This window comes from Neoarius graeffei, chromosome 22, assembly GCF_027579695.1.
Source record: "Neoarius graeffei isolate fNeoGra1 chromosome 22, fNeoGra1.pri, whole genome shotgun sequence".
Taxonomy (NCBI): domain Eukaryota; kingdom Metazoa; phylum Chordata; class Actinopteri; order Siluriformes; family Ariidae; genus Neoarius; species Neoarius graeffei.
The window spans coordinates 8849876-8867986 of record NC_083590.1 but is presented as its reverse complement, the minus strand read 5'-3'; positions in this window follow the sequence as shown (position 1 = coordinate 8867986).

The window sequence follows — 18111 nt, the reverse complement described above, 5'->3', positions numbered from 1 at the left end:
ATCTTTGAGTTTATGTGACAACTAAGATTTTTAAGTTTTGAAGAAAGTTGTGCCAACTTATACTTTTGGTCTCAGATAACTTAGCCTTCATATTCACACAAACTTAATTTTTTCAGTTTTACATGATAAGAATTCAACTTTAAGGCCACTAATCTTAACAAAAAAGCACTAAACAAGTGTTAACAAAAAAGCACTGCCACTACAGTTTTATAGCAGTTTTGCTACCATCATGTTAAAATAAACATGCTATTTGAACTAAATTGTTGTTTGTTTTATTGTGGGATAAAAAGAAAATTGAACTCAAATTTTTAAGTTTTTACTTGGATGAAAGATTAGTGGCCTTAAAGTTGAATTCTTATCATATAAAACTGAAAAAAAAAAAAGTTTGTGTGAATATGAAGGCTAAGTTATCTGAGACCAAAAGTATAAGTTGGCACAACTTTCTTCAAAACTTAAAGATCTTAGTTGTCACATAAACTCAAAAATCCTGTGCAGTAAGTTGCCTTGAATTTTTAAGTTGGCGTAACTTTTTTTTTTTTACAGTGATGTTTGTCAACAAACTTGGGCAGGAAACCTGATTCTGATTCTAATCTGGCTTTTGTAAACCATTTGCTTTAACGTATCCATGACAAAAAAAGCTTAAAAGCTTATTTATGGCACAGATGTAAGAAAAGCAGGACAAAAAAAAAAAACTAAACCCCCCTCCAAAAAAAAAACCACAAGGGTGCCGATCCTTCATTACAGTGGTGCTTGAAAGTTTGTGAACCCTTTAGAATTTTCTATATTTCTGCATAAATAGGACCTAAAACATCATCAGATTTTCACACAAGTCCTAAAAGTAGATAAAGAGAACCCAGTTAAACAAATGAGACAAAAATATTATACTTGGTAATTTATTTATTGAGGAAAATGATCCAATGTTACATATCTGTGAGTGGCAAAAGGATGTGAACCTCTAGGATTAGCAGTTAATTTGAAGGTGAAATTAGAGTCAGGCATTTTCAATCAATGGGATGACAATCAGGTGTGAGTGGGCACCCTGTTTTATTTAAAGAACAAGGATCTATCAAAGTCTGATCTTCACAACACATGTTTGTGGAAGTGTATCATGGCACGAACAAAGGAGATTTCTGAGGACCTCAGAAAAAGCGTTGTTGATGCTCATCAGGCTGGAAAAGTTTACAAAACCATCTCTAAAGAGTTTGGACTCCACCAATCCACAGTCAGACAGATTGTGTACAAATGGAGGAAATTCAAGACCATTGTTACCCTCCCCAGGAGTGGTCGACCAACAAAGATCACTCCAAGAGCAAGGTGTGTGATAGTCGGCGAGGTCACAAAGGACCCCAGGGTAACTTCTAAGCAACTGAAGGCCTCTCTCACATTGGCTAATGTTAATGTTCATGAGTCCACCATCAGGAGAACACTGAACAACAATGGTGTCCATGGCAGGGTTGCAAGGAGAAAGCCACTGCTCTCCAAAAAGAACATTGCTGCTCGTCTGCAGTTTGCTAAAGATCACGTGGACAAGCCAGAAGGCTATTGGAAAAATGTTTTGTGGATGGATGAGACCAAAATAGAAATTTTCGGTTTAAATGAGAAGTGTTATGTGTGGAGAAAGGAAAACACTGCATTCCAGCATAAGAACCTTATCCCATCTGTGAAACATGGTGGTGGTAGTATCATGGTCTGGGACTGTTTTGTTGCACCTGAGCCAGGACAGCTTGCCATCATTGATGGAACAATGAATTCTGAATTATACCAGCAAATTCTAAAGGAAAATGTCAGGACATCTGTCCATGAACTGAATCTCAAGAGAAGGTGGGTCATGCAGCAAGACAACAACCCTAAGCACACAAGTCGTTCTACCAAAGAATGGTTAAAGAAGAATAAAGTTAATGTTTTGGAATGGCCAAATCAAAGTCCTGACCTTAATCCAATGGAAATGTTGTGGAAGGACCTGAAGCGAGCAGTTCATGTGAGGAAACCCACCAACATCCCAGAGTTGAAGCTGTTCTGTATGGAGGAATGGGCTAAAATTCCTCCAAGCCGGTGAGCAGGACTGATCAACAGTTACCGGAAACGTTTAGTTGCAGTTATTGCTGCACAAGGGGGTCACACAAGATACTGAAAGCAAAGGTTCACATACTTTTGCCACTCATAGATATGTAATATTGGATCCTTTTCCTCAATAAATAAATGACCAAGTATAATATTTTTGTCTCATTTGTTTAACTGGGTTCTCTTTATCTACTTTTAGGACTTGTGTGAAAATCTGATAATGTTTTAGGTCATATTTATGCAGAAATATAGAAAATTCTAAAGGGTTCACAAACTTTCAAGCACCACTGTAGATTGACCTTAATGAGGAGGAGACGTGCAAATATCCAAGAAGAAACAGTTAGACCTGAGAACTGTAGGAGGTTGAAGATAGACAGCTTGATCTTCTCATGAGTCGTCACTTTCAGTCACAGAGTCTGCGAGGAACAACAACAAAAAAACAGATTCAATTCATCATGTTCAACATGGCTTGAATTGAAATGTAACAAAAGTTAAGACCTGAATAAGGTTTTACACTAATTAATTGTGGAAGATTGTGAGTAATTATTATAACTTTATAACTTGTGTATTCAGTGTTAGTCTTTGAAAAAGTAGAGACAAGAACAAGACACTGATCTTCGGCCTTCCACACTGATCATAGTTATTAGTTAATCATTAATCATTAGGGTTTAACTGCCCACCTCTACTTTTAATAAAGCATCGTATTACAAGCCCAACTACAGCGACAATGAAAATGCAGCCTAGTGTCATCCAGACAGGAAGACTGAAGGATTTCCCTTCTTTACCTACAAGTCAGAGAATATAAATGTGATCAGGCTACGACAAGGAAAGGAAATGTCTCCCTTACTACAGTTGTTATTGGGGAAAAACACAAATATAGCAACATGATTCAATAATATATAATATAATATAATATAATATAATATAATATAATATAATATAATATAATATAATATAATATAATATAATATAATATAATATAATAAACAAAGTGAACAACACCTATCATTACATCCCTTGGAAAAATACCAGAGCAAAGTATTTACTGTCTACGTAATAAAATAACAAATATGAAGTATCATACACCAGAACAGGATTAGACCAATATCTATATAATTGCCAGATGTAATATACAGAGTAATAACATTGTATATATCATATTATCTTGATATGACATATCCCGGATTATATATTCTCCCCTAGAACATATACTAGTGCATCTCAAACGATTCATGAAAAAGTTCATATTTTCCATCAGTTATATAAGAAAGTGAACATTTTATATATTCTGAACTCATTACATGTAAACTAAAATGTTTCAAGCATTTTTCTATTTTAATTTTGATAATTATGGCCTACAGCACAAAAAAAATTCTCAAAATATTATAATATTTCATTTCAGTCGTCAAGAAAAGTCAATTCAAGAACTTGTCCATCCAACTGGGAGGAGACCTCGGGGTAGACCCAGAACACGCTGGAGAGATTATATATCTCATCTGGCCTGGGAGCACCTTGGGATCCCCAGGAGAAACTGGAAAGCGTTGCTGGGGAGAGGGACGCCTGGAATACCCTGCTTAGCCTGCTGCCACCACAACCCAACTTCAGAGAAGTGTAAGAAAATGGATGGATAGTTATCCTGTGCAGGGTCACAGGCAAGCTGGAGCCTATCCCAGCTGACTATGGACGAGAGGTGGGATACACCCTGGACAAGTTGCCAGATCATTGGAGGGCTGACACATAGACACAGACAACCATTCACACCTATGGTCAATTTAGAGCCACCAGTTAACCTAACCTGCACATCTTTGGACTGTGGGAGAAACCAGATCACCGGGAGGAAACACACACAGACGCAGGAAGAACATGCAAACTCCACACAGAAAGGCCTCTGTTGGCCACTGGGCTCAAACCCAGAACCTTCTTGCTGTGAGGCAACAGTGCTAACCACTACACCACCATGCTGCCCTTTGCACTTTCTCCTCCAACGTATTTCTGATCATTTGAAGCGTGCCATAATTGTGCACAGCTAACAAAAGCACCTCAACACTCAGTTCACCTGAGTGCGAGTTGGCCTAGTGGTTAGTGTGTCTGTCTCTTGACCAGGAGGTTGTGAGTTCTACTCATGGTTGGGTCATACCAAAGACCATCATAAAAATGGTACCTACTGTCATCTGGCAAGGTGCTGCAATACAGATGTGAGTAGGGAGTTGATCCCTTGTGGTTACCAGAGGACCAGCCCTCTACTGGAACCCAACTATGTAAGAGGCTGAGGAGTTCAACTGCCCAATGTACCTTAAAGGCTTGGTTAGTGTTGGCATAGGAGGGGCTTTGAGTCAGTTCACCTGCTGCTATTATTTTGAAAGCAATGCTCGGGGTATTCATTTTTCTGACATGTAGTATGTTATATGTCACACTAGACGCCAATGCTCTGTTGTGTCAAAATTCACACTGGTGCTGCTTTAACCTGGATTTACTTGGTTCAGTGTGAACAACTAAAGCTGGAATATTAAGGGATCTTCTTTATGGCAATGTTGTAGAATATCTGTGTAAAAAGGGCTATTGTCAAAGAGTTCCTTAAGACCTACCGAAGAGAGAACAAACTACGATATCTCATCAAGTTGGAGGACTATGGACCAAAGAAAAGGTGCTGGATCCCATCCCAGGATGTTCTTGACCCATTCCTGTGCCAAAGATATCATGCCAAACACCCTACAAACTTCATATTTGAGTAATTCCTTTGTGGACATTTCACAATTAATATATTTTTTTTATAAATTACAATTTGTAATCAACTTTAATGTAGTAACAGTAACCATCACTAAACACACAGTGGTTTATTATATTTTTGTGACTTTCAGTGGAACAACTGTAAAGTAGGTGTGCTTAGATGAGACACAATGAGACAAAGACTAAGAGAACCTGGAGAAAAGGTTAAAGAGAGAGAGGTGACACAGTTATTGTAATCAGGACTGTGCGACTCTATCATTCGGAATAATTAGTGACATGTTCATCGCCATTGGCTGCTGAGCCATTTTCACCTTGAGAGATGGAACAAAAAGGGCCCCAGTGACTAGAGACTGGACCTTGCGCTCCTCCATCTTTCCTATAGTCTTTTTGTTTTTTACAGCACGTGCCTGGAGGGCTATAACCCTGTGAATCCTCGCTTCAAGTTACAAAGTCACCATTATTACATTATTACACTGGGCCATACCATAAACCTTTATCAGCATGCAGCACTGGGACGTACCATAACCCCATCCATAACCGTCCTTCCTCACCTCTCTGGGGGTTTCAAACAACACACCATTTAAAAATGGAGCATTTTACCAAGCATCTGAAAGTGACCTTGTAACAAAGTCAAGCCCTCACACACTTCCGTCCCTCGATTGATTGTGTTATTGTGATTGTGTTGTCACAGGAGAAGAAAGAACAGAGTCAGTTCGTATTTGTGCTGAGTATTAAAAAGGATAAGGTTGATTTGAGGGTCATACAGTCTGCACCTCCGACAGAAAACAAAAATTATGACATCTCTGATATTAATTTTGATATTAAATCTACAGGAACTTCTTTACTGAAATAACTTCTAATGCTTTATATAAAATATTATTTATTTGATATGATCACCATCCTATTCAGACTGGAAAACATCCCAAACTCAGATCATGACTCGTTGGGCTCAAGGTGAGACTCATCAGTCAGCCGTATTAGATTAAAGTTAAGAGCCTTCCAGGATTTCGCTGCTTTAAACAGCTGTTATACTTTATTGTTCCTGAAGGAACTTGATGTGAGAAGATTACAGAGCCCTTCATCAGGGTCAAACACACACTCTGAACAGCCCCGTGGTCAGGTTCTTTCTCTGAGAGCTTTCTGGAAATCTGGTTTGAAAAGATGCAGCAGGGATTTAAAACAGGCAATGATGTCAATATTTATATAATTACTTTGGTTTAATTGAACAAAATGTCTTCCATCTTCATTATTCATCAGGTGAAAAAATAGCACTTGATCCAGCACTTGATATTATTTTTATTTCATCCGGCCAACAGGTGATGAGTTTATGCCATCATGTGTTGTCCGTGGTCCATCTGGCATCGTCCACACTTCACAAAAATCGCTTCTTCTCTCTCAATTCTTCACTGATTTTTATTCTTTTTGGCAGGAATGTAGGTCTGCCTGAGGTGCATATAGCTTCCACCCAGATTTGCTTCATTACAATTATTAATGAAGTCATAGACTAATTAAGCCTTTAAGGTTGTCTGCCTTTCAGATTTTTCGAGTGTAGGTCATAAAAAGAATGTTCCCTACACCCAATTATTTTTGTTTAGTGGACCAAAAGCTACTGAATTCAAATCACAGACTTTCAATTTAATTAGTTTTTTTTAAATAGAACAATTAATGAATTCAGAGCCAGATGGCCCTAAATTCTCCGCTATTTTTTTCCTGCTTCACCATGACCCAATTCAAGATACAACATCATGCATCACATCACGTGGTGGGCTTTCCCCATTCACACAAGGCATTGTGGGATACAAATTTGAAACAGGAGAGAAAAATGGAGGATGTGAGTGTGCGAATGAAACATGAAAGACCAACTACAGTAATGGAAAGCGAGAAGAAAAGACATTATGTTGCGAAGGATTGGAAACGCAGGACCAAACTAATAAATATTGGTGCTCAGCGAGCACCTCGGTGTGATCAGCTGTTCGTTTAGTGACAGAATGATGGAACTGTCAGTGCACGGCCAAAGGTAAACCTGCTCATGCGCACACAGACTTCCTCTGTCTGCTTGACTGCGCAAAGCGAGCAATTTCAGGCGCATTATTTGCTCGGGAATCCCTTCAAATTAAATAACTTTCCAACCACAGAATTGCCTGATATTTTGTGAGATATTACAGAAGTAAACATATATCACAATGACTACATTTCAGAGGGAACTAAATTTCACTGATTTTATGAAATCGAAATGCCATCTCACTTTAATGAGCAGTTCAACAAAAATCGCTTCTTCTCGGTCAATTCCTCGCCATTTTGGATTCTTTCTGGTTAATACCGTAGGTCGGTATTCCTAGGGTGGATATCGCTTCTACGGTATATATAGCTTGTATATAGTGTATATAGCTTGCAACATTTATTGCGCAAGGTGGCCCACTTTAGATCGTTCCTTCTGGACTAGACAGGGCCGGAGTGAGCTACGCCGTCATTGACGATCTTGTTATTAAGTCCCACAGATTGAATGAGAATCTGACCAAGCATCCATCTGCTACGCTTACAACTCACTTTTAGTGTTCATAAATGTATTCATTTAAAAAAACTCTCCTTGAAATAAGAAATGTCTTTGACTCATTCCCTACGGCAAGCTGCTGACAGCGGCTCAGCGAATTTTCCCATTCCCTACGGAAAGCCGGTACTATCGGCTTTGGTGACGTCATACGGAATTCCCTCGGAAACTCCCATAATAAAGCAGTACACGTGAATTTGACCAATCAGAGCCGTAGAGGACTGCATATAGACCACATTTGGATATTATAATTACAGTAGCAGGAAACCCCAGAAGTCATGCATAGGGAACTTTGTTTGTTCTGGTTGCACTGGAACTCCACACCTCCATCCAAAGGACTGCTTTCTGTCCTATCACACTACAAAGTGATGCAGCATTGATGGATAGCCACTGAGCAGTTGATCTACTGACGACCTGTCTGTGTAAATAAGTTGTGTTAGTTACTGTTTTTACATTCAGTGCGTTTACATGCACATCCAAATCGAGCTACTGTTGGTAATCGAGCTAAGGGTCCCAGCAGGGGTGCCAGAGAAATCCAATCCTACATGCACACAAGGAAATCGAGCTATTGTGTGAGGTACATTGTGCACCCGAGCCACAGGTGGCGCTACACGCCCCATCGTGTTGGTACACTTCTGGTTGTCGTCATGAAGGAGAGCTATTCAAGAGTATAAACAAAGTTATCAGTTCCGTGTTCTGCTCGCCATTTTCTCTTCTTCGTTCATTCATTCTCCTTGTTCCTCCTGACCTCTTCTGCTGCTCGCTACTACTACTGTTGTCATGCCGACCGAGGCTGTTGTGTTTCCCGCTTGTGGTCTCATCACTCGTCACTTCCGGAAGGGGCAGTGCTGAAGTGAGTAACTCGATTCCGTAGCTCAATAGGGTTTACATGCACTAAGTAGCTCAGCTACAATCGGATAATCTAGGTCGCGTAGCTAGATTACGAGAAATCCAGTTCGGTTCGATTTCAGCCGAGATAAGGTGTTTCCATGGCATTTAGAACTTCGATTTCAGTCGAGCTACGGCAGAAATTCAATTTTCTCTATGTGCATGTAAACGCACTGACTGTGAGTTACTCTTCATTCAATGTGGAATTATTCATTCAAATACGTGGGATAAAGACACGAACAATTCTGTTTATTTCAAAAAGAGAAAAGACTTTAGTAAGGTTTATTTGCTTTATTTGTTTATCAAGTGGAATACAGTGTATCAGGGACAGGTATATTGAAAAAGATTTTTTGGTCATAATTAGTCTTTTTTCAGGTATAGATGGCTGTGACAGCACAGCGGTTTTCTATTTCGATGTGTTTTCAAAGTTCAAAGTGTTTTCAAATGTAAGAGACATTTAACTGAATGTACCTATTAAATTCGTGATTTTCACAAAAAGTATTCCGTCAAAACGTGACTGAAAAAAATAGAAGTATTTCGTAAGGAATGAGTTAATTGCTCATCTCAAATGGTGTTCCACAGTTTTTATGTATGTTTTGGCTACAAATACACACATTTCAGTGTAAGATATTATGGTTACTTAAAACAGTGGTGTTGGATTTAATACTTCTGGATTTAAAAGCGTCCTTAAGTTCAAGTTCAGAATCACAGGTAACTGAGACACACCTCTGTTTTATAAACTCCTCCCTGCATGTATGAATCTCACTTACCTTCTGAAAAGCACTTAAATTTGTGGGTACCTCTGAGGCTTGAAGATTTTCAATATGAAATCCTCAACTCTGTCTGAAAAGGAGACTCGTCAGCTAAACAGATGCTAATACACCACAAAACTGTTGGTTACCTCTAAGAATAGTGTGTTTTAAAGAATGCTGGTTGTATTTTATATAAAGTTTAGACAGTTTTATGTTTCTTAATTATACACAAGAGGACATACACCAAGTAAATGTTTGCATGTTTGTGGTAAAATCTTTTTTAAAAAGGACTACTCCCTTGTGGTGCTATGAAGAATTTGTTCCGTCTTCTTGAGAGGTAAATACTCTGGATAATATCATTGTCTCGCTTTCTTTCCTTTTTATCTTTTCAGCTAATTCTCATGATAGAACAACAACGATGGCATCCACAAATCAGAAAGTATTCTCATCTGCCCTTTGATCACATTTATTTTTGTCCTTCTGAACATTCTCCTCTCCAGTTGATTGAACATATTCCATTCACTTCTCATCCAGCCATCTGTGAGTAGTTCCCCTGGTACTTCCTGTCACCTTTTACCTCCCTTCTGCTCAGCTGCATCCTCACATTCTGCTTATTGTGTGAATGACTTGCATGTGTTTATCTCTTTCTCCTTTACTAGAGGTCACTCTGTTGTTGAAGGAAACCCCCAACACCCTTCGCATCACTTGTGGCCTCGAAGCAAACAGATCAATCACTACCGGTTTTCCTGACTGCCACCTTTTCAAGTCCTCAGCTAAAAATAGAGTTTCAGACCCTTGTTCAATCTCTCTGCTGCTGTCACCCCAGTCACCACTGATGTTTACCCTCTGACTTTGGGTTCCATACTTGGTTGTATGGGTGTGTTGAGTTGTTTACTGCTCAGTAGTCTTTTTAAACACAGAGGACTGGAGAAAAAAAAACTGTGTTGAACTGAACGTCACCTTCCATTCATGACCATTTTCTGTTGCAGGTCACGAGGAAGCAGGAGCCAGTCCCAGCTGACACTGGATGAAAGGCAGGGTTCACACAGGATGCTAATGCAGACAGACAGACATCCATTTACACTTATGGGCAATTTAGAGTAGCTAGTTGACCAAATGCACATGTCTTTGGACTGTAGGAGGAAACAGAGGAAACCCATGAAAAGTATGGGGAGAACATGCAAACTCTGCACACAAAGGCCCCAGTCGACCATGAGGTTCGAAACCAGAACCTAGTTCTAAGTGTAGCTTTGTAAATGATCCAACCTATCTTTCAAAACTTTTTGAAATGATGAGAATTCAGTGAGAAATAAAAGGAAGAGACATTGTGTCACATTGATAATTATACCATAGCAGTTGTTGATTCATTGTCTATAGCTGCATGAGTGCAACATACAGTAGTGATGGCTGCAGAGGTTTATATTAACATGTCATTTCTATAATAACAGGTCATTTACAGGGACTTGCATGGTGGATGCTCCACATAAACTCTGTTTTCTCTTCCCTCTACAGCTCTCCTCCTGCTGCACCTCAGTGCTCCATCACTGCAGAGGACTATGCTGCCTTATTTGGAGAAAAGATAGTTGCCATTGATAACTTCTTCACTACCCCTGCCTCACCCTCCTTGTCCTTTCCCCCCTCCTCTCTGCTTCCCCCCCTCTTTCCACAGCTGATGTCTTCTAGCTCCTGCTCTCTCACCATCCTACTACTTGTGCCCTTGACCTTATCCCCTCATCTCTCCTCCAGACTATCACTCCTGACACCCTCCCATTTATTATATCCCTTTTCAACTACTTCTTGTCCTCTGGATACTTTTCCTCCAGTTTTAAATGGGCCAACATCACCCTGCTGATGAAAAAACCCACCCTAGACCCCCCTGTCATCCAGAACTACTGCCCGGTTTCTCTTCTCTCCTTCCTATCAAAGATGCTTGAATGTGTTATTGTTAAACAACTCTCCTCTTTTCTCTCTCAGAACAACCTCCTGGATCTTCACCATTCTAGCTTCCCAGTTGGCACTCAACCAAGACTGCGCTTCTCTCCATCAGTGAGGCACTTCATGCAGCATGTGCCACCTTCCTCTCCTCGGTCCTGATTCTCTGAGGTCTTTCTGCTGCATTTCACACTGTTAATCACACCATCCTTCTGTCATTCCTATTATCACTTCAGATCTGTGGGACAGCTCTGGATTGGTTCAAGTCCTACCTCACTGGTCACTCCTTCCAGGTTACCTGATCTGGTACTGTATCAGCACCATGCCCCCCCACCACTGATGTCCCCCAAGGTTCAGTCCTTGGTCCGCTTCCCTTATCCCTCTACACCCAGTCTACGCCCAATTATCTCTGCTCATGGTCTATCCTACCACTACTATGCTGATGACACCCAATTGTTTCTCTCTTTTCCTCCTTCTGACACACAGGTCTCCCCTTGCACCTCTGCTTGCCTGCATGACATCCAGAGCTTGATGGACAACCATCACTTGAAGCTCAACCCAGGCAAGACAGAGATGATCTACATTCCCACTCCATTCTCTCCCCCCTTGGACATCATCATCTCCCTGGGGGACATCTCTATGTCTCCTTCACCCAGTGCAAAGAACCTAGGGGTGGTGTTCAACAACAGACTCTCCTCTTCCTTTGAACATTGCTGCAGTGACTCAGATGTGCAGATTCCTCCTCTACAACATTTGGAGGAGTCACCCCTTCCTCACCACCTACTCTACTCAGCTCCTGGTTCAAGCGCTGGTCCTCTCCCACTTGGACTACTGCAACTCCTTTCTTACGGGCCTCCCAGCATCTGCCATCAGACCCCTTCAGCTCATCCATAATGCTGCAGCCCACCTGGTCTACAACCTCCCTCATTCCTCCTATGCCATCTCTCTGCTTGCCGCCCTTCACTGGCTCCCTGTTGCAGCTCACAACAAATTTAAGATATTGGTGCTAGCTTACCAGACAGTCAAGAGGCTAGGTCCAGCATAACTCCAGAGTCTGATCCACCTCTACACACCAGCCAGATCCCTACACTCCACTGCTACTGGTCACCTGGCCTCTCCTCTTCTCTGCTCCTGGCCAGCCCGCTCAAGACTGCTGTCTGTCCTGGGTCCCTGTTGGTGGAATGACCTTCCCATCGAGGTCAGAACCACCCACTCCCTGACCACCTTCAAGCACAGACCCACCTTTTCAGTCTGCGCCTTTCTCCTGCTTCTCTGCCTGCTATGTAATCACATAGATGCCTTAGCTGTCTTGATCAGCCCAGACTGTGTGCTATCTAGCCTGGTCATGATAACTTAGTGTCACTAAGAAAGGTCACTAGACCTTTCTTATCTCAATGTCCAGCACTTCTTGTACATGACTTTTGCACTTGTTGTATGTCACTCTGGATAAGAGTATCTGCTAAATGCCTGTAATATAATGTAAACTTACTTTTTTTTTAGAAACTCATTTCACATTGATGGAAACAGTCTCCAGTGTCAGTGCTTTGTAACAGTCAGAGGTAAAGCTGTAATTTGAAATTTTCTTCAGGACAGAGGAGTTCAGCTTCTTTGCAGTTTCACAGTAACACAAACTCCATTTTTTTGTTTTATTAACTTTAATTGAGAGAAAAAAGATGCTGGTGAGGGAACGACTGTTTATGGCTGCTGTAACATAAGTGAGAACAGGAACAAGCTTGTCTTATGAATGTTCCACAATGTTAAATGCAACTATAAATGATTCCTAAGGACAGCATAAAGTAAAATATTTTATCTGTACTTTCAGTACTTTGCTAATTCTGTAGAAGAATTTAAAATTCAGGTTTCAGGAAATGACTTTGTACAATTTGATTAAACGGTGAATGAGCATGCTGTAGAGTGCAACAGTAATTACACACCCACTTGAGCCACCTGTAACAGTAATAAAAGGAAAGCACAGAATAATTAGCTGATACAGAGAGAGAGAGAGAGAGAGAGAGAGAGAGAGAGATTTCCAAAGACTAAGCAGCTGTTTGGAAGTTGATGGTGGTGTGGTAATAAAAGGCTGTGATGGGCTGTTCTTATAAACCATTGATTTCCAATAGTACACATCACAGAGAGAGAGAGTGAGAGAGAGACCTTATTCCTCTCAACAAGCACAGGGCAGCCTCAGCAAACATCATTATTATCAGATTACAATGAGACAGGGCTACAATTGCTCCTCACACACAGAGAGGGGAAGGACACCTGGAGGACGAATAGTGACCTCATTACTTTCGCTTCATCATCTGTGTGACAAACACAAACACATTAACATGATTACATTACATTACATGGCATTTAGCAGATATCTGTTATCCAGAGCGACGTACAATGAGTGCAGAATTCAGGTACATGAAGTGCTGAGCTTCTAGACAAGAAAGTTCTAGTGCCAACTGAACAAGTGACAGTGATACCTACTGTAGTGTAATATTCTGTTGAATTACCAATACTCAAACAGCCAAGGAAACAAGCCAACCATATAAAGTATAACTAAATAGAGAACTCAAAACAGCTAACCCCAGGCTAGACCATACACAGCCTGGGTTGGTCAAGACCGAAATGCAGTCTCACAGTGGGCAGGGAAGAAGGGGAGAGATGCAGCCTGAAGAGGTGAGTCTTCAGTCTGTGCTTGAAGGTAGTCAAGGAGTCAACAGTTCTGACCTAAATGGGAAGGTCATTCCACCAATGGGAGCCAGGACGGACGGCATTCTTGAGCAGGCTGGACAGGAGCGGAGAGGCGGAGGGGCCAGGTGAGCAGTAGTAGTGGAGCATCGGGATCTGGCTGGCATGGAGGAATGCTGGCCCTAACCCTTTGACAGCTTGGTAAGCTAGCACCAGTGTCTTAAATTTGATGCAAGCTGCGATAGGTACCCAGTGCAGGTCGGCAAGCAGAGGGGTGACATGAGAAGAACGAGGGAGGTTGTAGACCATGCAAGCTGCAGCATTCTGGATGAGCTGCAGGAGTCTGATGGCAGATGCTGGAAGGCCAGCAAGGAGAGACTTGCAGTAGTCCAAGCAGGAGAGGATCAGTGTTTGGACCAAGAGCTGAGTAGAGTAGGTGGTAAGAAAAGGACAGATCCTTCGGATGTTGTCGAGGAGGAATCTACACATCCGGGCCACTGCAGCAATATTTGCTGAGAAAATAACCACACAACTCTCCCTCTCTGACGCACAATATCACACATTCAGTATAACCTACTGACACACACTCAAACATGAAGGATTATGAGTCTGTATCTTATTGCTTCTTGAGGTTTGTGGACCTTCTTTCATGAGTTATTTTTACCTCCACTGACTGTGTTAGAGGAGGTTATGTTTTCACCTCCATTTGTTGGTTTGTTTGTATGTTTGCTCCCAATGTAACTCAAAAAGTAGTGAACAGATTAGGATGAACTTTGGAGGAAAGGTGAGCCATGGGCCAAGGAACAATTAAATAGATTTTCATGCGAATCCAGATATGTATGTGGAGCCAGGATTATTATTTTTTTGTCTGTTCCCAGTGTAACTCAAAAAGTAGTGAATGGACTTGGATGAAATTCTGTGGACAGCTTTAGTATTATCCTGGGTTCAACTGATTTAGTTTTGATGTAGAAAATATACAGCTGGGTGGAGGTATGAACTCTACCTTCTAGTATGCAGTGCCCTTCTAGTTTGGAATGAGCAGATAACATGTTCAAAACAGATACTTTTTTTTCCTTTTTGTCAAACTCGTCTGCTGGTTGACTTGAGATTTCCCCCGACTTTGATTTAGCTGCCAGTGGAATGAGTTCAATGGTGTCTTTGCTGTTTTCATCTCTGGTAGTGAAGTTCACTCTGTTCTGCTCTGCTCGTCTCTTCTCCTGTTAACTCTGTTTGTATCGTTTGGTTCTGTCATCCTACTCAACCCTCCTTTCACATTTCCTTTTTAAAACATCCCTGTTACTGTCCCTGTTACTGTTACTATCACCCACACAAAACATCTACCACCTCCCGAAATATCATATGGGCTCTATAAACTATAACTAAAATTCAGTGAAGTCCATTATAGACTGTCATAAATGGACATTTCACTTTATTCCATCAAGTCTCAAATCAAGATCATGAAAAGAAGAAAACTTTGTGTTTTTTGTATATTTTCAACTGAGATATTAACTGATGAGAATGCTTAAAAGGTATAATCCTGTTAACCAAGTAGAGCCCTATGATGCTGAACATACTCAAGGTGTTAGCATGAATGCTAGATGATCATATTTTTAAGTGTTACTGTAAATATAAATTATATACAGTACTAAATATTTTCTAATTGTATGTTAGTTCTTGGTGGCATGCTGGTGTAGTGGTTAGCACTGTCGCCTCACAGCAAGAAGGTCCGGGTTCAAGCCCAGCGGCTGACAAGGGCCTTTCTGTGCGGAGTTTGCATGTTCTCCCCGTGTCCGCGTGATCCGGTTTCCCCCACAGTCCAAAGACATGCAGTTTAGGTTCACTGGTGACTCTAAATTGACCGTAGGTGTGAATGTGAGTGTGAATGGTTGTCTGTGTCTATGTGTCAGCCCTGTGATGACCTGGCAACTTGTCCAGGGTGTACCCCACCTTTTGCCCATAGTCAGCTGGGATAGGCTCCAGCTTGCCTGCGACCCTGTAGAACAGGATAAGCGGCTACAGATAATGGATGGATGTTAGTTCTCTTACTCTTTTGAGAAAAATGCAGCCTGCCAGCAAAAGAGAGACATTATTGTCTGGGATGAGTTACCACACGTTTAATGGTTAAATACGTGTTTGTGTGTTTGTTTTACGCACTTGAATTTTTGGGGTTAAATGGCACCACGGTTGGTTGTGCAATCACTCATACAATCCTAACTGATTCCCAGGAATCTCACTAATATTTCAACTTTGTAGCTCATACAGTTTAAGAAATCATTCAAAATTGTTTCGACGCTAATGGGTCATGTTTAAATTCATTTTTGTTCTTTTGCTGCCACCTTGTGGTCATTAAGGGTGGTGATAAATATTTCTGTCCAGTCAGTTCATCAGAAACAGAAATATACTGGAGCTTATTCAGAGGACCAATTTTTAACTGATAAAACTATGAACAACATCTAAAGTCAGATGTCAGTGTTGCAGGTGTGTGCTTGGTCAGCTTATTCTTCAAACTAACAAATCAAAATAGTACTGACATCAGGGATTCTCAAAGTAGGAGTCACGACCCCATGTGGGGTCTCTTGTTTTACAAACGTGGGTCATAAGGGATGCTTATTATTTCCTCTTTTGTTCTATTGGTTTATTTAACAAATTATTATTATTCATCTCATCTCATTATCTCTAGCCGCTTTATCCTGTTCTACAGGGTCGCAGGCAAGCTGGAGCCTATCCCAGCTGACTACGGGCGAAAGGCGGGGTACACCCTGGACAAGTCGCCAGGTCATCACAGGGCTGACACATAGACACAGACAACCATTCACACTCACATTCACACCTACGGTCAATTTAGAGTCACCAGTTAACCTAAACTGCATGTCTTTGGACTGTGGGGGAAACCGGAGCACCCGGAGGAAACCCATGTGGACACGGGGAGAACATGCAAACTCCGCACAGAAAGGCCCTCACTGGCCACGGGGCTCGAACCCGGACCTTCTTGCTGTGAGGTGACAGCGCTAACCACTACACCACCATGCCGCCCATTATTATTATTACTATTATTATTATAAGTATCTATGATTTTGTGGATTGTGGATGTTGTGTGCTCATATTTTTGAAAAGTTTCTGGGAGTCATGTTCAGACAAGCCACATTTAAGTTCACAGTATGCATGTTATTTTGGTCTTTTTACTATCCTGACACACAGGGCTAGTGTAGTTATGAAAAATGGATCGGCTTACACTAAACAAACCAACATTGTGTCTCAAATTGTATACCAGTGTTTCTCAACCACTGGGCTGCAGCCCATTAGTGGATCATGAAACGCCATCTAGTGGGCTGTGAATTTTTTTCAAGTTTGAAGCCAAATACCAAATAGTTCAGGATGTTGTAGTGTCCCAAATCCAGTAGCTGGTTTGCTGAACACTTTTCAAGTGGAATAAATATATTTGTGCATAAATTAAGAAGAACAAGCCTTTATTTTTGTCACATTCCTCCTCTGCATTTAACCCCCTTGCGCACACACACTCACAGAGAGAGAGAGAGAGAGAGAGAGAGCATGCATGCACCAACACGCATACACACACTGACACACAGGAAGCATGCATGCAGTCGGCAGAATAAATAAATACGTTTATGGGTAAATGATATGAATCTGTGATGCCTGCCGGAAGAGAAGAGCAGGAAGGATTGAGAATTGAGTGGCTGTGGTTTGTTTACACCCAATACTAAAACTTGTAGCGTCCTAGCAATCATCTCAAAGACGTGTACAAAAAGCCCAGAAATTCCTCCTTAACTGGCCAAAAACAATACAGGATTTATTTTGTAGTGTCCTGATCCCCAGATCTTTAACCCAGCCACATATAAAAAGTTGTTCTCCTCCATGCTCTTCCAGGTTTTCATCCGTGTGTCCGTGTAGAACAATGTCTGCAGCACCAGGTAGTCTGAGATGTCGGGGAACTCAACGGATGGATAATTTTTCAACTCATAATGAATGAATAAATTAATTATTGTATTTAAACATCATAAGTTGAGCAGCAGAGCTGGTGGGGTCGTGCATGTACAGATACAAATAATTACAAATACAAAAGACTAAAAATATACACAGTCTTTAAAAAAAAAGCCTTTAAATCCTTTTTGACTGAGAATGCTCTGCATGCATGGTTTGGCTTCCGGCACATCCCCACAGTTTTAAATACAATACCTACATTAAAAAAAAAAAAAAAAATATATATATATATATATATATATATATATATATAATATATATATATATATATATATATATATAATTTATTTAATTCCTGGCCTCCCATCTGTAACAGGGAGTTATGTTGCATTCCATTAACACCCTTTACAATAGATTGTTAGATTCTAATAGAATAGATAAGCCAAAATAATTGGGGAGCTTTTTAATGGGCCTTGATTCGTTACAAGTCTGAATAGTTGGGCCTTAAAGCAGAAAAGGTTGAGAACCCCTGTTGTATATGTATGTACAGTTCTCGACTGTTACTGAGCTGAAAACCAGGGTCCT